This window comes from Marmota monax, unplaced genomic scaffold (assembly GCF_021218885.2).
Source record: "Marmota monax isolate L192 unplaced genomic scaffold, Marmota_monax_Labrador192_F-V1.1 WCK01_AAM20220418_F8-fsc00017, whole genome shotgun sequence".
In the NCBI taxonomy this organism is placed as follows: Eukaryota; Metazoa; Chordata; class Mammalia; order Rodentia; family Sciuridae; genus Marmota; species Marmota monax.
Genome location: NW_026695241.1, coordinates 3,940,900 through 3,964,813, shown reverse-complemented (window position 1 = coordinate 3,964,813; position 23,914 = coordinate 3,940,900). Strand labels below are relative to the sequence as shown.

The 23,914-nt window shown below is 37.6% G+C and overlaps 1 pseudogene; it reads left to right on the top strand.

The window, feature by feature from the left end:
* On the top strand, positions 1 to 23,027 carry LOC131424024 (small ribosomal subunit protein uS10-like; annotated as a pseudogene).
* Positions 23,028 to 23,914: the final 887 nt, after the last annotated feature.

The following is a 23,914-nucleotide window of genomic DNA, read 5'->3' as shown; positions in this document are numbered from 1 at the left end:
ATGCTTCGCCTGCCTGTGCTCGGCCCTTCCCTCCTCCGCCGCCGCATGGTCCTGCTTGGTCTGAATCCCCGCAGCCGCCTTGTTCAGTCAGAGCCCCAGCATCCCCAGCCGGGGTCCTTCGCGGTGAGTTGGGGCCCACTGACTGGGCGGCAGCGAGGTGGGCGGGAAGCACAAAGACCCCTCACTGGATTTGGGTGGGGGCTTCTGTGGCAGGTTAGCTGTTGGTGCTTGGGTCAGGGTAGCAGTGAAGTCTCTGTCCAGAGGTCCAGGGAGTGACTGCACAGGCTTTGGAGAAATTTGGGACCTCATTCCCCTTGTGAATTCCAAGATGGAGGGGCAGAGCCATAGATTATGAAAGACTAGTTTGCCACCTTTGAACGTCCTCTTCATCGCCAAGACCTAACGTTTTTCCTAAAACTGTGAAAATCCTGGACGGCATGGAGATTCTAGAGTGCAAAGGTGAACTGGGCAATTATTAGATAAGTTTTCTTTAACAAGTCAGTTATGTTATCTATGAATAAATTCCTGCAGTTTTGGTGGCACCAGATCCCAGTTTCTAAGATAAGTTCCAAATTCCACAGAACATTTTAAGCAGTTTTGCGGAGTGGGGGTGGTGGGATACTGAGTGGTGGTGCGGGGAATTAAACTCAGGGCCTAGGAAATGCTAAGCATGTACTCTGCCACTGAGCTGCATATACCTCAGACTTTAAGCAGTTTTTTTAGTCTATGAATCACTGGTCCAGGAAGCCCTACTCATTAACACTGTTTTTCATCTCTTCCAGGAAATGGCTGTTGGATGTGTGGTGATTTTTACCGCCTTTTTAGCACCAGCTGCATATGTGCTAAGCAATCTGAACCAGTTCAGAAAAAGGTAGATGGAAGATGTTGACCAGCAGTTAAGGTCCAGAAAGCTTTCGAAAAGAGCTGTGGCTTCTTTAAATGAGCAAAATTGTTTAGTTAGGTCCATTGTGGGCATTCAGTTTCATAACCATATGCTTATGGTCAATATTTTGCAATTTTTAAATATGTGCACTGTATAGGTGTATAGTCAAAAGTATTGTTCTGATTAAGTGTAAAATAAAATCGAAACATTCTTGGTATGTTTGATCACAGATTATTTTCTTTTTCTTTTATTTTTTTTTGTTGTGGTACCAGAGATCAAACCCAGGACATTGTGCAGCTAGACAAGTGCTCTATCACTGAGATACACCTCCAGCCCTCACAAATTATATCCTAAACATCATGAAAGTTGATGGATATTTCTGATTAAGAATGAGGGGCTGGGATTGTGGCTCAGCAGTGGAGTGCTTGCCTAGTAGGTTCGAGGTACTGGGTTTGGTCCTTAGCACCACATAAAAATAAATAAATAAAATAAAGGTGTTGTGTCTAACGACAACTACAAAATAAATATTTTTAAAAAATGAATGAAAACTGCTGTGAGAGGTCAGGATTAGTGACTTGGAGTGACATCTAGTACTGTTTTGTGTGAGTAAATGCTTATATCTAGTGACATCAACCTTAAAAGATTAGATATGGAGCTGTAAGGTGATTATAAATTAGCTAAATTGTTTTTATATTCTATTAGTACTGCTGCTCGGCACTTTATTTTCTGGGAAAAATAAAACTTTTTCTTAATTCATCCTTATTTTTTCTGTTGGGCTGGGGTTCAAACTCAAGGCCTCGCATGTGCTAGGTAAGAACTCTACTACTGAGCTACATCCCCAGTACAAATTTTCTTTTAAAAATTCCTACATTTCAGGATTTAGTGAATAACTACATGTATACTTTATTTGTATCTCTCCTAATTTAATAATTTTTATTAGTATCCTGAGTGGTCTTTCAGGTTTGAAGCATCATATGTATACCTTTGAATTTTAGCTCACTCTGCACTTAGGGTATGAGTGGACAGCACATTTTAATCCTCAGTTTCTTTATCTCTGTTAATGACTTAAGTTTGCTGTTTTGAAAGGATATTGTGGAAATTAGACATTAAACAAAGGTAAAGCACCTCTCAGCATAGTTTCTAAAACAAAGTGAATCAATAGCAGTTATTATCATGAAGATATATAAGTTTGCTAATATTCATTCTTTCAACAAATACTAACTGCATTCCTTATATTTCTACTTCAAAATTTATATTTGTGTTTTAATCGGGGTTCTCCACAGAAACAAATGTGTGTGTGTGTGTGTGTGTGTGTGTGTGTCTTTGTTGAGAGAGATTGATTTAAGGATTTGGCTTGTGTTGTTTTGGAAGGTGGCAAGTCCAAAATCTGTAGGGTAGGCTGACAGATTGGAGACCCAGGAAAGAATTACAGTTCAAGTCTGAAGGCACTCTGTTAGGGGAGGTTATTCTTTTTCTTAAGGCCTTCAGTTGATTGGATGAGGCCTACCCACATTATGAAGGCAGCCTGCTTTACTCAAAGTCTACTGATTCAAATATTAATCTCTTTCAGTTTTCGAAGAGACGTCTAGAATAATGCTTGACCTAACACCTAATTACCGTGGTGTTGATAAAACTAACCTTTGCAATCAGGTAAAAAAAAAAATTGTGAACTTATTAAAATCTTACAAATCTGTTAGGATTTACCTTTTTGTTCACGAGCTCAAACCTACTCTTAGGTTCTTTAAATGAAATCTAGCCCATCGAAGATCATTCAGTCTTCTGGTTTCTTGTTTCTTTTTTCCAATATTTGGGATTAAATCCAACAGCATTCTACCTCTGAACTACATCCCTGGCTCATTAAAATATAAAAAGGGAATTTGAGATCGGGTCTTGCTAAGTTCCCAGGTTGGTTTTGAGCTTTCTATTGTCCTGCTCAGCCTCCTGAGTAGTTTTCTGGTTTCTTATATTCAATAGAACCTTGCTCCTTGACCATTTTGAATTTACTTTTTTCCTTCTTTGATGGCCTTGTTTTTCAGCTTGTAATGCCTGCCACCACATTCTCCAAATAATGGCAGAAGATTGGTTTACCTTTGTCCTGGCTGGGGAAGAATGTTGAATGGTGGGTGTCTTTTTCCATAGATCTTTATCTCTTAATTTTCTGAACTATTTGATTGACACATTGATTTATTGAGTACTCTCATGTGATAATACTATGTTGGATGAATTCTATCTTGTTACTTTACATGCATAAAGATGTCATATTCAAGGCACAATTGATTTTTATTATTTGGGGTAGTTATGTTTGTATGTATGACTGTGTCTGTGTTGCTATGGACTGAACCCAGGGCTTTATACATGTTAGACAAGCACTGTACCACTTTGCTACATCCCAGCCCAGTGTATTCTGTATGTTGCTGTGAACACTGAATTATTGAATACTGAACCATTACTCTTAGTGAAAATACAGAATAAAGTTCTGTGAAACTCTGGTCAGTGTTTTTGTCAGTACATAACTTGTTTTATCTGTGTGTGTCTCATTTTTTTTGTGTGTATATTTATGGTACTGAGGATTGAACCTAGGGGTGCTTTATCATTGAGTTATATCCCCACACTTTTTTTTTTTTTTTATTTTGAGACAGAGTCTCACTGAGTTACTGAGGCTGACCTCAGACTTGGAAATCCTTCTGCCTCAGCCTGCTGAGTAACTAGGATTATAGGCCTGTGCCAATATACCCAGTTTATTGTGTGTATGTGTGTGTATGTATGTATGTATGTGTATGTGTGTGTGTGTGTGTGTGTATATATATATATATATATATATATAATGTTTCTTTTTTTTTTTTTTTTATTGGTTGTTCAAAACATTATAAAGCTCTTGACATATCATATTTCATACATTAGATTCAAGTTGGTTATGAACTCCCAATTTTACCCCAAATACAGATTGCAGAATCACATCGGTTACACATCCACATTTTTACATAATGCCCTATTAGTAACTGTTGTATTCTGCTACCTTTCCTATCCTCTACCATCCCCCCTCCCTCCCCTCCCATCTTCTCTCTCTACCCCATCCACTGTAATTCATATCTCTCCTTGTTTATTTTCCCATTCCCCTCACAACCTCTTATATGTAATTTTGTATAACAATGAGGGTCTCCCTCCATTACCATGCAATTTCCCTTTTCTCTCCCTTTCCATCCCACCTCATGTATCTGTTTAATGTTAATCTTTTCTTCCTGCTCTTCCTCCCTGCTCTGTTCTTAGTTGCTCTCATTATATCAAAGAAGACATTTGGTATTTGTTTTTTAGGGATTGGCTAGCTTCACTAAGCATAATCTGCTCTAGTGCCATCCATTTCCCTGCAAATTCTATGATTTTGTCATTTTTTAGTGCTGCGTAATACTCCATGGTGTATAAATTATATATATATATATAAATAATTGATTCATTAACATTGAATACATGGCCAACTACACTATAACTCTGCTGTAAATAAAGTTTATGTAATACCTGTATTTTCCCCAGAAGGTACAGCATAGCCTTCTTGAACTTTAGGACATTAACGCTTTAGTCCTGTGGTTGGGACCATCTTCATTGTGAAATCATCATTAGAAAGTTCAAAAAGGTAAAAAATGTGGCACTAAATAGACCATGAAAGGAACATTTGTTTATAGGGTGAGACTTGAAACAAGAAGGCAGAGCATTGCTTTGTTTGACTTCAGCTGAGAATGTATGCATCAGATGATTTTAATTTTTTTGCCACTTTGTGCATGTCTTTAAATTACCATATAAGTGCTTCAAGTTTTGATTTTGGAGTTACAAATAAATTTTAACTAGTAGGTGAATTTGCAAATAGAGTCTACAAATGAGGATACAGTGTATATTACTACTTCAGAAACTTTGCAGATTTATGGTTTAAAAAGTATTTTTGTAGTTGTATATGGACAGCATGCCTTTATTTTATTTGTTTTTATTTTTATGTAGTGCTGAGGATCAAACCCAATGCCTCACATGTGCTAGGCAAGCACTGTACCACTGAGCTACAGCCCCAGCCCTAATTCATGGTTTTAATATTTAAAATAATTCAAATCTGAGCACTACTAAAGACATTTCCAGGACACACAGAAATAAACTATAGAAATAAATAATGATCTCGTATATCATTTTTTCCTTGATACCTCTGGCAAAAAAAGAGATAATGCTAGAATTATAAACTCATACCTTAAGGCAGACTTGGAAATTATGTAATCTATCAGGTTAAGTGTGATGAATACAATATTTTAAACACAATAAACAGTATTTTGGGCAAATATTTTATGGAAAATATTGATAATTATGAAATATTTCAGTAGGATGAGGTGTGAGCTATTTTTAGTACAGGAGAAATTTTATTTATAAAGTTCTATTTTTAAAAAGATTGTTGCTATGGCACATTGCTGAATATGGATAAATTGTGAGATTCTGGAAGTTTATTTCCTTTTCTATAAAATCAGCAGGTTGAGGGACTTAGATTTTTAGTTTTTGCTTTATTCAAAACAGAATATCCTCATTGAAAAATTTTGTTCCTTGTCATGTAAGTAGGGCATTCTCTCTTTTCATGATAAGCTGAGGCTAGTGGTAATTAAACTTTATAATATAATCAAGTACTAAGTTGAACCAGTTTATAATTTATGCATATGTGTACAAACATACTAATGATACAAATAAGTTCATCAGTGAGGAAAATCACTTCTCTAATGTCATGTATGATGTCAGCCTTCAAGCTGCTTAGCTTATTCCTTTATCCTCATTATATTTACTAGATATCATTGAGACTTACATTCCATTCTTCTCTATTAGGCCTTGCCTTTTTTCCTTTTTAACATCCATCCTTGCCATCCACACTTTTAAGTGTTTTATTGCCAATACCTTTAACTCCTTTTCCCCTTCATCTTTTTGTTTACATGCCTCCCAAAATAAAACTCTAGATTGGTCTACTAGTCCCTTGATTTTGGTGTAGGGAAATGCTATAGAAGGAAGTCACAGAATGATACTGTTAGTGCTGTTAGAAATTCAATATCTCCAAACTTCTAATCCTGTAATACTTGAAATTCTTTGCCTTTTCATGATGATGACTACTTACAATCTCATATTTTATTTGCCTTTTTTCCATTACTATGATGAAATATGAGGCAGAGTAACTTATAAATGAAAAGGGTTTGTTTAGCTCTCAGTTTTGGATGCTAAAATCCAAATAGCATGGGGTGACTCTGGTGAGGGTCTGACTACATTACATCATGGATGGCATGGTAGGTCACCTGGTGAGATAGACAGCCAGAGATTAGGGAGAGGCTCTTTTATCAATATGCTCTTGGCCTTTAGATGACTAACTCAGGGTCCCACAAGAATTATCTTAATCACTTCTAAGACTGTCCCCAGTGACTCCACCAACTAGGCCCTACCTCTTAAACATCCTGCCATCTCTCTCATTGTGACACTGGGGATTATACCCAATGTCCTTCTTCTTGACTTCTATTAACCTCAACTTTAGCAGTCCTCCTACTCTACTGCTTATTTATAGAAAAAGTTGAAACTATCCTTTAGTTATTATTGTTCTTCTGTCTACAAACATTAAGTCCCACCCAACTTTCTTCCTTTTGCAGTAGAAGCAGAATTACCAGTCTGAGCCTAATCCCTTTGCCTGTGCTTTGGGACCTACCTCTTTTCTCTCTGTAGGACAAAAAGGCTGTCTATCTTTGATTTCTTCTGTATTGGATTCATCTTATAGTAATTTAAACATTCATTTTACTTTCCTTTAAAAAGAAAAAAGCTCTTCAATCCCTTTTTAACTTAAGCATTCCATGATTTTGGTAGACTTCTCAACTTTCTTCCCATTTAGTTTTCAACTAATTTGGAAAAAAAGGGTAAAAGAGGGGGGTGGTGCTGAGAATGTGGCTCAGTGGATAACTGTCCCTGGGTTCAATCCCCCCCCCCACCAAAAAAAAAACAACAACACTCCAATCTTTTCTTTTTAAGAACTAAACTGCTTCTGCTTTTCTCTTCTAAGTTGCAAGCCCTGAAGATTCCAACCCAAATCAAATAAGGTTTATTTGTTCACCTAGTTGACTCTGGACTCCATTCTCTACCCGAATACCTGAGCAATTCTCGAAAGTACTTTTCAGCCACTTCCAGAATTAACAAAGGTAGGACTTACTTCTCTTGATCTCTGTATTTAACCAGCTTCTGGTCTGGTAAGTCTTCAGTGTTTCCAAAGTTAGGGCACCTATGTACCCAGCTCCCAGAGCAAGGAACAGAACAGTTCTAAGATCCAATAAGACCTTTTGCCCTATTCAGTCAACTTCCTAATAATAATCCCTATTCTGACTTTGCCTGTTTGAATTTTAATATAAATGGAATAATACTGAATGCACTGTTAACTCTGACATCTCTAGCTTTGTGTTATAGATGAGATTTATTCATATTGAAGGTTTCATCTTTTTTTTTTTTGCACTAGGGATTGAACCCAAGGATGTGCTTAATCACTGAGGTACAACCCAACCTTCTTTTTTTAAAAAATTTTATATAAACAGTGTCTCACTGAGTTGCTTAGTGCTTCCCTAAGTTGCTGAGGCTGGTAAGTTGCTTTGAACTCGTTCGTGATCCTCTTGCCTCAGTCTCCTGAGCCACTGCACCCAGCTATGTAGATTTTCTCTTAATAGATGTAGGCAGGGAAATTAGATCAAGAAGGTAGACTGGGCACATATGTTCTACTTTCAAACAAATCTGGAGAAAAACATAGTTTGGTAGTTAAAATAAATGGGTGTTTGGAATGTGAAGAACACCAGGCTCAGTTTCAACATATAGGAGAAAGGGGAAAGGCCTAGGATAATCAGGGAGATTTTGTTTTTTTAAGGGAATTATGCTTAGTTCTTTAGCATGTCAACTGTTTCCACCATCAATCTGTGACATCAGTTTAAAAACAGCTTTATCAAGATATAATTGACATACAGTTCACTGCCATGTGAGCACTGGGGCTAAAGAGACTGGTTTTTCTCCAGTTGTCTGTACTGATTTCTAGAAGGAATAGGGGGTTTTGGTGCTAAGTATCCAGCCTCTCCTTTACATGTATTAGTCAGGTCACAGTAAAATAAACAAATATAGAAATTCTCAAGTACAAAGGAAACAGGCAGTTAAACCAAGTACTTGAAGAAAATCAATATCATGAAAAAAGAAGTACCAAATTTAAGAAATAAAAGAACAAATACCAAGAAATCAGTTAGTGTGGCAAGCAGAGAAAGATTTAAAACAAATATTCTCAGATTTGAGAATACTGCAACCTTGACTATGAAATAGATGTTTAAAATATGATTGTTAAAATGAAGAACTCAGTATCGGAACGAAGTAACAATCACAGAGCAAATTAGCTTCAAGATCAAGCTGTGAAATTTTTTGAGAACCTAGAGGAAAGATTAAGGAATTTGAAATGGCAAAGAAAAAGGGCACATAGAATCCAGATTTAGAAATTCAGTATTTAATAGGAATTCCAGATATAATCAAGTAAAAAGAAGGGAGGAGAGAAAAAAATTTCCTAGAACTGGAAAAGACAAAAGGCTTTAGATTAGAACAATCCATCAAGTGTAAGTACAATAAATTATAAAAGGCCTACACCTAAGTATATTATGAAATTTAAGAAGAAAAGGATATGGAGAAAATACTAAAAATCTTTCAGATAGGAAAAAAAAACAAGTTGTCTACAAAGAAACAATCAGTTCTTTTATTGTAACAGTCTTTAAAGAAAAGGAAATAACTCTTTCAAAGATAGGAGATAAAATGATTTTTTAACTGGTTAGATAGTATATCTAGCCTAAGAAACATTTAAATGGGAGGACAAAATAAAGTTATTGTTTTTAGATGTACAAAGTCTTAAAGTTTACCACTTTTAGGTATTTTGGGTGGCTTGTGTGTTATGGAAAATTATTCTTCCCTTTCCTGCCCGTGCACAAAGGTAACACTTCCCGAACTATTTCTGATTTAATTAACTAAGGATATAAATGTTATTAAAATGAGGTGATTATACAGATCAGAGCCAGTGCAGCATTGCAGCAGTTTGGCTGGGCACAATTGAGGAGCCACTTGTCAAAAGAAATGAACTTTATTTTTAGAACACACACACCAAACCACACAGCTCCTCAGGAAAACCTTCAGAGCCCAACTGCCACCACCTGCTTCCCACAAGCCTCTCCACCTCCCCCATTCCTCCTGCTCTTGAGGCCCATTGGCTGGGTTGCGTGGGTGGAGCCAAAAAAAGTCCCCCAATGAGCAGCTCCATGGTCTGAAAGGGCAGGGAAACAACCCAATGAGCATCACCGCAGAGGAGCCAATCAGTTGGCAGCTAGAAGTTTGCTGGGGCCGCTGTGAGCCAATCATCAGCTGGCAGCTGGTGCTGGCAGCTGGAAGTTTGCTGGGGCCCCTTTGGCTGTGGCTCTCAAGACAGCGTATCTTAATGCATCTTCTCATGGTCCTCAGGTTCTAGCAGAATGTTCAATTGCTGGAGATGCAGTTCAGACAGAGCAAGGTTGTGTTGGAAGTGGGAAACTCAAGTCTTGCTAAGCTTTCCCCAAGGGGAACTCAGGCAGCAGGATACGCCCTATTCCCAGCAGGAATAATCTTAAACCTTAAACCTGGAACCTAAACTGGGAACGCCCTAAACAAGATTATCTTAAAACCAGGAACACCCTAATCTGCCTTGGTCTGGCTGGGCACAAATGCCGCAGTCTGGCTGGGCACACAATCACGAGCCACCACACAGCTTGTAGATTCAAACAGCAACTCTTTATTCCCGAACTCACACCAGCCGTCTACAATCACGTTCTGGGGAAATCCACGTTCTCTGCCCAAATCCACGTTCTCTGCCCAAATTCACATCCACTCGGCTTCTATCTCCAAAATATACTGTCTGAATCCCGTGAGAACTCAAGGGGAACTCAGGCAGCAGGATACGCCCTATTCCCAGCAGGAATAATCTTAAACCTTAAACCTGGAACCTAAACTGGGAACGCCCTAAACAAGATTATCTTAAAACCGGGAACACCCTAATCTGCCTTGGTCCTTGAGCAAGGTTAAGTACATTCAATGTCACTGCAACATGGGGTACGCTGGCAAGGAAATTGTCATACCTACTTGGCTAATGGCTCCCAGCATCTCCCCCCTTCTGATTAATTAAACAACAAGCAATGTGGCTTAAGGACCGTGCCTGGTAGGTTGTCCAATTCAACATATGGTTCTTACCCGTCATCGGAAAACTGACCTTTAGGCGTCAGCCTCCTGTCTTAGGTTGATACCACTGCAATTGAATCATACCCGTCACTGACTACTGGTCCAGCATACAGCCATACTTGTGGATAGGTCTATGCACCAGTGGGGGGGTGAGGTTCTTTGCCTCACCTCTGTTGGCCCCCAAATTTGGCCTTGGTGCCAGTGGGGGAGTGAGGTTAATGTGGCTTATGGACCGTGCCTGGTAGGTTGTCCAATTCAACATATGGTTCTTACCCGTCATCGGAAAACTGACCTTTAGGCGTCAGCCTCCTGTCTTAGGTTGATACCACTGCAATTGGATCATACCCGTCACTGACTACCGGTCCAGCATAAGCCATTGGCCCCCAAATTTTAGACCATCACTAGCAGAAGGGAGGAGGATACAGAAATGCCACGACACCAAGCCAATTGACGGCTCCTTGGGAAAAATTGCATCACTGGTGACACCATCAGCAAAGATATGTCAGCACTACCACAATTAACATGGGGTGCGCTGGCAAGGAAATAAAAATTGCATCACTGGTTAATCACTGTCGCAGATGTAAGAATGGCCAAGCTGGAGTTCTGGATATCAGCTGTTATGGATTTGAGTCAAATCATCTTCTTTTCCATCTGTAGAAATTGTTTTAGTTAATCTCTCTGGAATCCAAATCGGCTGTTCTCCCTGTGGAAACACACAAACAAAACCCCGACTCCAGACAATCACTGGGTCAGGACCTTTCCATTGTCCTGTTAGAATATCTTTCCAAAGTACCTTAGGCTTATGTACATTTTTTGGATACATATGTCTTTCCGCAGCACTAAGTCCTTATGAATCCAAATTTAAAAAGTTTAGTGTAAAAAGGGTTATTTTAAGTTTATCTTTGGGGGATATATACCCCCTTCCAATTCCCTCTTTTTGCTTTAATAAGTATATGTCTGTATCTAATAGTTGTCTTAGCTTTTTGCATTTTCTATCTGAAATACCTTACTTGACATTTTCAACCATTTTCTATCTTATTTCTATCTTCTATTTTTTTTTTCCTAAGGTTTGTATATTTACCCTTAGTTGTTTATTTTCCTCCTAGTTTTTTTTTGTTTCCTATTTTGTGGGTTTAAAATTATTGTCTTCCTACATCTTTTCTATCTTCCTATATCTTTTTTATCTTTTTTTTTAACTTTCTATACTTCTGTCTTTAAAGTTTTTCACTTCAAATTTTTAATCTATCTTTTTATATCTTTTCTCTTTTTTTACCTTTCTGTACTTCTGTCTTTAAAGTTTCACTTTAAATTTTTAATCTTCTTTATCTAAATATCTTTTATCCTATTATCTTCCCATTTTTTTTTAAGTAATGCCTTTATGATTAACTAGGCTTTGAATGACACAATCTTTCCTCGTCATGAAGGCATTTTAACCACCTTCAATTTAACCTTTTAAAGCCTTCCAATTATCATCTATACTGTACTTTTAAATGTACTTTTTCACCACCTACAACTTCACTCTTTTAAACGAGGCTTAGATTTTGTTTAAATCGCTTCAGTGTTAGTTTACATGGCTGCCTTTCAACCAAAGGCTTTTTTTTTTTAACTCCATTGAGAAGCTTTGTCTCAATCTGCCATGTACAAATACCTTTTTCTTCTTTCTTCCTTTCTCAAGCTTTTAAAGTAAGTCTAGTTTCCTCAAAATCTTTTTAAATGGCATTTACAACTTTTTACTTTACCACACAGAGATTATCTCATCTAGAAACATTTCTTTTTCCTTTAACCTTTTATATTAAAATATATTTCCACATCTTGAATCTTTTTATATCTCTTTTTTAACTGTTAACCCTTTTTATAAATTTACATTCTGAAACAACTCTTATAAAATTTCTGATTTAGACAAATTACTCCACTTTAATAAGATGAAAAACTTCCATGTTTTTTATGATCCTATAATACTATAATTGAAACCCAACTGAAAATTTTTCTACTCTTTGTATATAAATTACACATGATAGAATCTTAACACTTAGTAACCTTGTTTTAGCAAAGACACAGACCAAAGCAATATTAAACGTTTTTTCCATTCACCAATTTATGAAAACACACATGCTTAAATATATTACCTTATGTAACTTAATAAGTAAAGAGTACTTGATTTCATATTTAGTGGTTGATATTTTAACACTTTAGCTTTGTAAATTAATCAGATGTCTGTAAAAACCAAGATCTTAGACAAATGTAGTAAACAGAATTAGCCATCTCTTTCTTGTTGAAGAAAAATCTTTCTACAGGATACCATGATGGTCCCATTGATATACTTAATAACTCATCTTCAAAAAGCCATGGGCTACATTTTTGTATTGTATCAACATATGCCCTAATTGTTCTTGGTCTCACTGGGGTGCCTCCTTCCTCTAACAATTTCTCTTGCTCGGAGGCGAATAACTTCAAACCTTGAGTCAACCATTTTCCCCAGTTTGCCTGAGAAAGTTCTAGGAACAGGCAACTTGAAATAAAAACAAAATAAATCAAAACAATAACACATTGTTTTTTGAAATGTTCACCCATTCTATCTCTCTTCCTCAAGGGTGAGAAATTTCACTTACCTCTAAGCTTCAGAAGTCCCCCGTACGGGCCACCAAATGCCAATGTCTGGCTGGGCACAAATGCCGCAGTCTGGCTGGGCACACAATCACGAGCCACCACACAGCTTGTAGATTCAAACAGCAACTCTTTATTCCCGAACTCACACCAGCCGTCTACAATCACGTTCTGGGGAAATCCACGTTCTCTTCCCAAATCCACCTTCTCTCCCAAATTCCCCTCCACTGGGCTTCTATCTCCAAAATATACTGTCTGAATCCCGTGAGAACTCAAGGGGAACTCAGGCAGCAGGATACGCCCTATTCCCAGCAGGAATAATCTTAAACCTTAAACCTGGAACCTAAACTGGGAACGCCCTAAACAAGATTATCTTAAAACCGGGAACACCCTAATCTGCCTTGGTCCTTGAGCAAGGTTAAGTACATTCAATGTCACTGCAACATGGGGTACGCTGGCAAGGAAATTGTCATACTTACTTGGCTAATGGCTCCCAGCATCTCCCCCCTTCTGATTAATTAAACAACAAGCAATGTGGCTTAAGGACCGTGCCTGGTAGGTTGTCCAATTCAACATATGGTTCTTACCCGTCATCGGAAAACTGACCTTTAGGCGTCAGCCTCCTGTCTTAGGTTGATACCACTGCAATTGAATCATACCCGTCACTGACTACCGGTCCAGCATACAGCCATACTTGTGGATAGGTCTATGCACCAGTGGGGGGGTGAGGTTCTTTGCCTCACCTCTGTTGGCCCCCAAATTTGGCCTTGGTGCCAGTGGGGGAGTGAGGTTAATGTGGCTTATGGACCGTGCCTGGTAGGTTGTCCAATTCAACATATGGTTCTTACCCGTCATCGGAAAACTGACCTTTAGGCGTCAGCCTCCTGTCTTAGGTTGATACCACTGCAATTGGATCATACCCGTCACTGACTACCGGTCCAGCATAAGCCATTGGCCCCCAAATTTTAGATCATCACTAGCAGAAGGGAGGAGGATACAGAAATGCCACGACACCAAGCCAATTGACGGCTCCTTGGGAAAAATTGCATCACTAGTGACACCATCAGCAAAGATATGCCAGCATTACCACAATTCGCTGCACCAAACGATAGTTACATAGTCCAGGCAAGTTCTGCAAGCAGTTCAAAGCAGAGGAATCTATCAATATGTCCATTTCCTCCCAAAATCCGTTTCCTCCCAAAGTAAGTTGACTCTTTGATTGAGCATTACTTGTTGAGTTCTTCACCGGCACTGGGATGGAGATAGGAATTTTGGCAATGATGCTAAAGAGACATTATCCTGAAAAGAATTATTAAATATAATGAAAAGGAAAGGTGAAAGTAAACAAACAGATCTGTTAACCTACTTTAAAAACAATGCTTAACAGCCTTTTACCTAATTTAAACTAGTAAACAAACAGATCTGTTAACCACCTTTAAAAACAATCCTTAACAGCTGTTTACATAATTTAAATTAAACCATTTAAATCACGTGAATAAAAAAATAATAATAATTCGGATCCATTTTTTCATGAGCGCTCCTCATATAAGAAATATGGACATACGCACATACAGACATACAACACAAAACACAAGAGTGTACACAAACGTACAACACATAAGAAAATAGTAAAGGCCTTGTAGCTTTACCTGGGTGAAATCTCCATTGCAATGTTTAAAAACTCCACAGTCAAAAAATAAAACTGATCAGAAAAACATTAACCTAGGTTTGTATGAGCTCAAAAAATAAAAATAGAACCTTATGATGTAGAAAAATGCAATAATAAAATAGCTATTGAAAAAAGCATCCTGGTTAATCACTGTCGCAGATGTAAGAATGGCCAAGCTGGAGCTCTGGATATCAGCTGTTATGGATTTGAGTCAAATCATCTTCTTTTCGATCTGTAGAAACTGTTTTAGTTAATCTCTCTGGAATCCAAATGGGCTGCTGTTCTCCCTGTGGAAAAACACAAACAGACCCCCGACTCCAGACAATCACTGGGTCAGGACCTTTCCATTGTCCTGTTAGAATATCTTTCCAAAGTACTTTAGGCTTATGTACATTTTTTGGATACATATGCCTTTCCGCAGCACTAAGTCCTGATGAATCCAAATTTAAAAAGTTTAGAGTAAAAAGGGTTATTTTAAATTTATCTTTGGGGGATATATACCCCTTTCCAATTCCCTCTTTTTGCTTTAATAAGTATATGTCTGTATCTAATAGTTATCTTAGCTTTTTGCATTTTCTACCTGAAATACCTTACTTGAATCCTATTATCTTCTTATTTTTTTAAGCAATGCCTTTAAGATTAACTAAGCTTCTTTCCTCCATCATGAAGGCATTTTAACCACCTTCAATTTAACCTTTTAAAGCCTTTTAATTATCATCTATACTGTACTTTTAAATGTACTTTTTCAACACCTACAACTTCACTCTTTTAAATGAGGCTTAGATTTTGTTTAAATCGCTTCAATGTTAGTTTACATGGCTGCCCTTCAACCAAAGGCTTTTTTTTTAACCCCATTGAGAAGCTTTGTCTCAATCTGCCATGTACAAATACCTTTTTCTTTTTTCTTCCTTTCTCAAGCTTTTAAAGTAAGTCTAGTTTCCTCAAAATCTTTTTAAATGGCATTTTACAACTTTTTACTTTACCACACAGAGATTATCTCATCTAGAAACATTTCTTTTTCCTTTAACCTTTTATATTAAAATATATTCCCACATCTTGAATCTTTTTATCTTTTTTAACTGTTAACCCTTTTTATAAATTTACATTCTGAAACAACTCTTATAAAAATTCTGATTTAGAAAATTACTCCACTTTAATAAGATGAAAGACTTTCATGTTTTTATGATACTATAATACTATAATTGAAACCCAACTGAAAATTTTTCTACTCTTTGTATATAAATTACACATGATAGAATCTTAACTCTTAGTAACCTTGTTTTAGCAAAGACACAGACACAAAGCAATATTAAACCTTTTTCCATTTACCAATTTATGAAAACACACATAATGTTTAAATATATTACCTTATGGAACTTAATAAGTAAAGAGTACTTGATTTCATATTTAGTGGTTGATATTTTAACACTTTAGCTTTGTAAATTAATCAGATGTCTGTAAAAACCAAGATCTTAGACAAATGTAGTAAACAGAACTAGCCATCTCTTTCTTGTTGAAGAAAAATCCTTCTACAGGATACCATGATGGTCTCATTGATATACTTAATAACTCGTCTTTAAAAAGCCATGTGCTACATTTTTGTATTGTATCAACATATGCCCTAATTATTCTTGGTCTCATTGGGGTGCCTCCTTCCTCTAACAATTTCTCTTGCTCGGAGGCGAACAACTTCAAACCTTGAGTCAACCATTTTCCCCAGTTTGCCTGAGAAAGTTCTAGGAACAGGCAACTTGAAATAAAAACAAAATAAATCAAAACAATAACACATTGTTTTTTGAATTGGTCACCCATTCTTTCGCTCTTCTTCAGGGGTGAGAAATTTCACTTACCTCTAAGCTTCAGAAGTTCCTCGTACGGGCCACCAAATGCCGCAGTCTGGCTGGGCACAAATGCCGCAGTCTGGCTGGGCACACAATCACGAGCCACCACACAGCTTGTAGATTCAAACAGCAACTCTTTATTCCCGAACTCACACCAGCCGTCTACAATCACGTTCTGGGGAAATCCACGTTCTCTTCCCAAATCCACCTTCTCTCCCAAATTCCCCTCCACTGGGCTTCTATCTCCAAAATATACTGTCTGAATCCCGTGAGAACTCAAGGGGAACTCAGGCAGCAGGATACGCCCTATTCCCAGCAGGAATAATCTTAAACCTTAAACCTGGAACCTAAACTGGGAACGCCCTAAACAAGATTATCTTAAAACCGGGAACACCCTAATCTGCCTTGGTCCTTGAGCAAGGTTAAGTACATTCAATGTCACTGCAACATGGGGTACGCTGGCAAGGAAATTGTCATACTTACTTGGCTAATGGCTCCCAGCATCCTTTTATCATTATGACTGTGGTTAGCATTCAGAAATAACAGGTTCCCATTAGTGGGAACAAATTCTAGGCTGTCTCGGTTCTTTTTTTTTTCCCTCTTTTTTTGTGGGGGAGAGCGGGTACTGGGGTTTGAACTCAGGGGCATTCGACCACTGAGCCATATCCCCAGCCCTGTTTTTTTAGAGACAGGGTCTCACTGAGTTGCTTAGCACCTTGCCCTTGCTGAGGCTGGCTTTGAACCCGTGCTCCTCCTGTCTCAGCCTCCCAAGTCTCTGGGATTACAGGCGTGTGCCACTGTGTCCAGCCTGTCTTGGTTCTTAACCAAATGATATTACCAAGGTCTCATCCTCAGAAAAGAAACTGGTTGGTGCCCTTGGTGTTCCTAAGTCTTTGATAGCACAGAAATTGGCTTTTCCCCCCATAGAACTTAATTCCTTGCTCATATTTGTGAGACTGTCATGCTGATTTTTATTTGAAAACTACTGCAAATACATTTCTCTTATTAAATTATTTGTAATTAAATAATTTTATAAGAGAAATATTAGCATATTTCTCTTATTAAATAATTTTCCTGTGAAACTAATCCAAGGATGGGAAAGGGATAAATGGTGGTGAAGGATATCAAACAAAATAGTTAGATATAAGTAATTATTGAGTAAGTCAATGTGTTAATCTGGGACTGGATCCTCAGATGTAGCCTCAGAAATTAGGATATGTGTTGGGGTAAGGTAGATGAAGGCCAGCAGGGGAGACTGTAGCCAATGATACTGTTATAGGTGCTTTTGGCCAAAGTGACAGTGTTCAAATGACAGAGTATTCCTTCAAAATTTAAGAATAATTTTAAGAGGAAGAGAAGTAAACTGTATGTTTTCCAAGCCATTAGAGGAAATAATGAAAAGAAAATGACACCCCCCCGACAAAAAAAGGAAAGAGGAAATAACCACAATAAAGAATGGTACATTGGAAAAATAACATAAGAGAGTAAGAATAAATTCAAAAATAGCAATTATACCTTGTTTGTGAACTTCCTGTGTTAGAACATTGTCTAGGCAAACTCAGACTTACTGGGCTGTCGTAAGAGCAGATAGACCAATCTAAGCAATAGGCTGCTCAGTCTGCCCTGGTCAGCTCTTATGTTACTGTGTGTCTTTCTCTAGTTCATGATTTCTTCTTTCTTTGGGAATAATTAGAATGCAGAAGTCAAGAGGCTGAGGTTGTGACTCAGTGGTAGAGTGCTCACCTAGCATGTGCGAGGCCCTGGGTTCGATCCTTAGCACCACATGAAAATAAATAAATAAAATAAAAGTATTGTGCCCAACTACAACTAAAAAAAAAGAATAGAGAAGGCAATATGAACATAACTTTATGATATATTACAATTATCTGATCAGAGTCGATGTGAGAAGCAACAGGAATTCAGTACCCCTGTGTCACAGGCTTTGATTTATATAGTTAAGCAAAGTCCAAAACTTCCTTCTTCTGTGGTGTTATCTGATCCTTTCTCAAAATACTTCTACTGACCATCCATCTTGGAAACACGTTAGGACTGTTCTTCCAGTTTTGTTCATTTTGCAGTCAAAGAATGAATTACGTTAGCCTTTCCGTTGTCTACATTTTCCTTTATTTCAGTTTTTCATTAATTGACTTCTACTTAAGTGTTTATGAAACATTGAGACTTATACTTTAGCCACCACCAAAATAAAAATAAAAAACAAATTTTTTTTTCTGTGCTGTGGATCAAACCCAAGACCTTGCATGTACTATGCAAGTGCTCTACCACTGAGCTTTTTTTGAGAGAGGGTCTCCCTAAATTGCCCAGGCTAGTTTTGAACTTGTAATTTTCTTGCCTCAACCTCCTGAGTGGCTAGGATTACAAGCATGTACCACTGTGCCCACCTTTATCAAATTTTAAATGAGTTAAGTTTGTCTATTAGAATGTTCAGATTGTTATTTTAATCCAACTATGTGATGCTTTCCAAAGATACAACCACAAAAAATTGAAAATAAAGGAATAGATCTTCTGCAAAAGATGATGGAGGAATAAGCATTTAACTCTCTTTTTTGAAATCCATTGGCAATGATAAAAATGAAAATGTAGAGGGAAAAGATTTTTTCATTTTTAAGGAATTAGGAAAGTTGTTACCTTAAGATGCAAGCTATAAAGCAGCATACCTTACCAAATATTATAAAGAAGGGAATCTGAAACAAAGACTGAAAGCTCCTAGAACTGTCTCCTTATTTCTTGTACAGAGTCCAGATTTTACCAAAACTTTTGAAAGGCAAAGTATGTATTGAATCTCTGTTCAGAGGTGTTTGGATAGGGTCACACCCATGGGACCCAGCCCTTGAACTCATCCTTTTTTACCATGAATCCACCTTTGAGATAATCTAACCCACTTCTGCAATATGGCATTAATCTATTTTCACCTCTGAAAGGCCCTCCCATTTCTTAGTATGGTCATGATGGCAATCAAATTATAACATGAACTTGGAGGTAATATTCAAACTATAGCATGGAGTTTATCAGAGCCTAACTGACTTGGAGAAGGGAAATACCTGAGTCCAATCAGCAGTGACCTTCCTTACGCAATTCTAGCCCATTGTAGCCATCCTGTCCTACCTAAAGAAGGAGAAACGTGGGAAATAGTTGTGAATCTTACAGTCCAGAGGCATAAGTTTACTAAAATAACCTAGTCATGAGGCCATAGAAAGCTTCCCCTCTCTCCAATTCTTACCATCACATTACTGAAGGCCTATTTATGGCAGTTCTTTTTGTCTGTTACATCATGATCAGCTGTCATGAGAAAATTGCAAGGCACACTAAAAGACATAAAACACATTTTTGGGGGGGTATTGGGGATTAAACCTTGGGTGGGTGGGCTCTCCCTGAGCTCTGTCCCCAGCTCTTTTTATTCTTCATTTTGAAATGGGATTTTGGTAAAATGCTTAGGCTAGCTTTGAATTTGTAATCTTTCTGCCTCAACCTCCCGAGTTGTTGAGATTATAGTGATATGCCACCACACTTGGCCATAAAACACAATTTGACGAGAGAGAGAGAGAGAGAGAGAGAGAGACAGCGCATGTGCACATAAGTATGGGAACTAGATGTGTCAGGGATGTTGGAATGATCAGACCAAGAATTTAAAATAACTACAATGAATAAGGGCCCAAATTAATAAAGGCAATATGAAAGAACAGATGAACAAAGTAAGCAGAGAGATCCTAAATGAAAAAAAAAAAAAGAAAGAAATGCTAGAGATAAAAACAGAGTAACAGACATAGAGAATGCCTTTGACAGGTTTATTAGTAGATTGGATGTTATGGTTTGTATATGATGTGTCCCCCAAAGCCCAGGTGTGAGACAAATGAAGGAATGTTCAGAAGTAAAATGATTAGATTATAAGAGCTATAATCTAATTAGTGGATTGATCCACTTGATGTGTTAATATTTTGAGTGGATTAATGGTTGGCAGATAGGGCATGGCTGGAGGAAGTAGGTCATTGGGGGTATGCCTTTTGAGGATTATATTATCCCTGCCTCCTTGCACTCAAACTCTCTTTGCTTCCTGGCTGCCATGAACAGAGCAATATTCTTCCGCCATGCCCTTGTGCCATAATATTCTGCCTCACTTCATATTCAGAGCTCTGGAGCCAGCCCACCATGACTGAACCTCTGAAACCACCAACCAAACTAAACTTTCCACTTCTTTGATGTTCTTGTCAGGTCTTTTGGTCACAGTGGTGAAAGCTGACTAACACACTGGACACAAGTAAGGAGCATAGGACTGGGCGTGTAGCTCACTGGTAAGGCACTTGCCTAGCACATGTGAGGCACTGGGCTCGATCCTTAGCACCACATAAAAATAGATAACTAATTAAAAATATTGTGTCAATCTACAACTAAAAAAAAGTCAGAACTTAAAAATATGTCAAAATAAACCCCCAAAACTGCAAAGAGAATGAAGACTGAAAAAAAAGTGAGAAAAAAATCCAAGGACCAGGGAACAACTGAAGAAGCGATAATGTGTCATTGGAATATTAGAAACAGAAGAAATGAGAAAATGAAAGGAGAAATTTTGAAATTTTTCTCTGTATTGTCAAACACCAAATCAGATCCAGGAAGCTCAGGAAATCCAAACAGGACAAATGCCAACAAACAAACAACAACAAACTTACACAGGTATATCATTTTAAAGTGTAGAAAATCAAGAGAGGAAAAAATTATGAAAGAAGCCAGAGAGAAAAAAGCACCACCTTACACTGGGTAATAAAATCAAGAATTACAACCAATTTATCAGAAACCCTGCAAGCAATAAGTGGCTGGAGTAAAATATAAAAATTTGAGAGGAAAAAACTCAAAAACCTTGAATTCTGTATGCTGTAAAATTAGATTTCAAAAAACTGGAGAACTAGATGAGGGAGTTGGCACATGCCAATACATGTTACTCGGGATGCTGAAGCAGGAGGATCACAAGTTTAAGGCCAACCTGGGTAACAGATAATAAAAAAGAGCTGGTAGATGTAGCTCAGTGATAAAGCACCCTGAGTTCAATCAGAAAAAATCCAAAGTGGAATAAGACTTTATCAAACAAAAAGTGGGAAATTTTGTTGCCAATATACCTGATTTGCAAGAAAAGTTAAAAATTCTTTGGAGATAAGGAAAAGAATATAGCATAGAAACTTGGATCTATATAAAGAAAGGAAAATCATCAAAGAAACATTAAGGATAAAATAAAAATCTATTTTTTTATTCTAGATTTCTTTTAGTGATAATAGTTTGTTCCAAATTTTAATAACAATGTATTTGATTATGGATACTTCTGTATATATATTATATATGTAAATTTACAGTAGTAAATATATCTATTCTATGTGTACATGTTACATACTGTTGAGAGCCACAGCCCAAGGGGCCCCAGCAAACTTCCAGCTGCCAGCAAACTTCCAGCTGCCGGCTGATGATTGGCTCACAGCGGCCCCAGCAACATCTAGCCGATTGGCTCCTCGGCCCCAGCAACATCTAGCTGATTTGCTCCTCTGCGGTGATGCTCATTGGGCTGTTTCCCTGCCCTTTCAGACCACGGAGCTGCTCATTGGGGGACTTTTTTGGCTCCGCCCACGTGACCCAGCCAATCGGCCTCAAGAGCAGGAGGATTGTGGGAAGTGGAGAGAAGCTTGTGTGGGAGAGAGAGGCTTGTGGAAAGCCGGTGGTGGCAGTTGAGGCTCTGAGGGTTTTTCCTGAGAGGCTGTTTTGTTTGGCGTGTGTGGTTCTAAAAATAAAGTTAGTTTCTTTTGACAAGTGGCTCCTGATTGTGCCCAGCCAGACTTCGGCAACATACAGTAATATATTAAACCAACTGTGTCAATGATGAGTTTTTTAATTTTTTTTTTAGTTGTAGTTGGACACAGTACCTTTATTTATTTATTTTTATGTGGTGCTGAGGATTGAACCCAGCACCTTGCACGTGCTAGGAGAGCACTCTACCGCTGAACTACAACCCCAGCCCCAATGATGAGTTTTTAAAACAGTATAAATGCATTAATTGAAAGACAGATTGTCAAAGTGGATCATTAAGTTGGGCATGGTGTGCACACCAGTGATCCCAGCAACCTGGGAGGATAAGTCAGGAGGATTATAAGTTTGAGGTCAGTCTGGGCATTTTTAGCAAAACCCTGTCTCAAAAAATAAAAAAGAACTGTAGCTCAGGGATAGTTCAAGGCTCTGGGTTTGAGTCACCAGTACCCTTCTCCCCTCCACAAACTGTCAGACAAACCCCAACTTCATGTTTCTAAAAGAAACCCACTTCAGCTTTTTCTGAGGAAAGCATAGTTGCCAGTGCTGGAGCTTAGCTCTTCTGCTCCTGACTCACTGCTATTCACTCTTGCCAAGGAACAAGTTGGTCAGTAAGCTGCATCCTGGCCATTGAAGATACCAGAAACATACTGGTAGAAACACAGATTGCAATTTACTGAATTAGAATTACCCTAACCAGCTGCAACGTGTGTGTTGAATTGGTCAGAGGAGCCAAGGAAAAGAAATCTCAAAAGTCAAAGGACCAATTCAGATGCCAACCAAGAATCACTGTAGGAGAAATGCTTTTGATGGTTTTAAGACATGGGTTCAATTCCAGGTGAGAATCCACAAGTGACTCTTTGATTTGCACAGTCCTTCTGAGATTGTTAAATGGATTATTTTCATATGTATTGAGCCAGGAGTTGAGATTAATGTCACATTGCAGATGTCTAGATCAACTGTTTTAATAAATTGATTATTAGTTAAAGAAACCCACTTCAAATATAAAGATTAAAATTATATAGATTTATTAAGTAATGTTATACCATGCTAACACTAATTTTAAAAAGTGGGAGTGGCAACACTAATTCAGATGGAATAGACTGTGGAGCATGGAAGATTACCAAGAATAAAGAGGGGCATTAAATAATGATAAAGGGACTATCTAAGAAGAATCCTTACATGATATATATATATATATATATATATATATATATATATATATATATCACAAAATACATAAGACAAACACTGAAGAACTGAAAGGAGAGGCCTGGGAATGTTGCTCAGTGGTAGAGCACTTGCTTAGCATGCATGAAGTCCTGGGTTTGATCCCCACAACCAAAAACTAAAAAAATAATAATAATAATAATTACAAGGAGAAATAGACAATTCTTTATTATAGTTGGAGACTCCATTACTCCTTTATCATAAGTAGATCCAGCAGGCAGAAAATCAGTAAGGACATTGTTGAACTCAACAACACCATAAATCAATTGGAAATATTGGACATCTTTAAATGACTTCATCCAACAACAGTAGAACACACATTCTTCTCAAACTCACATGAGACATTCACCAAGACAGACTACATTGTAGGCAATAAAACACCTTAACAAATTTAAAAGAACAGAAATCATATTGTGTCTGCTTTCATACTACAATGGAGTTAAACTAGAAATCTGTAACAAATATAGCCAGAAATCTAGAGATTAAACAAGAATTCATGGGTCAAAGAAAAAAAATCTAAAGAGAAATTAAGGATTATTTTAAACTAAATGAAAATAATGCAAACTATCAAAATTTATGGGATGCAGGACTGGGGTCTAGATACTTGCCTTTTTTGTGTGAGGCACTAGATTC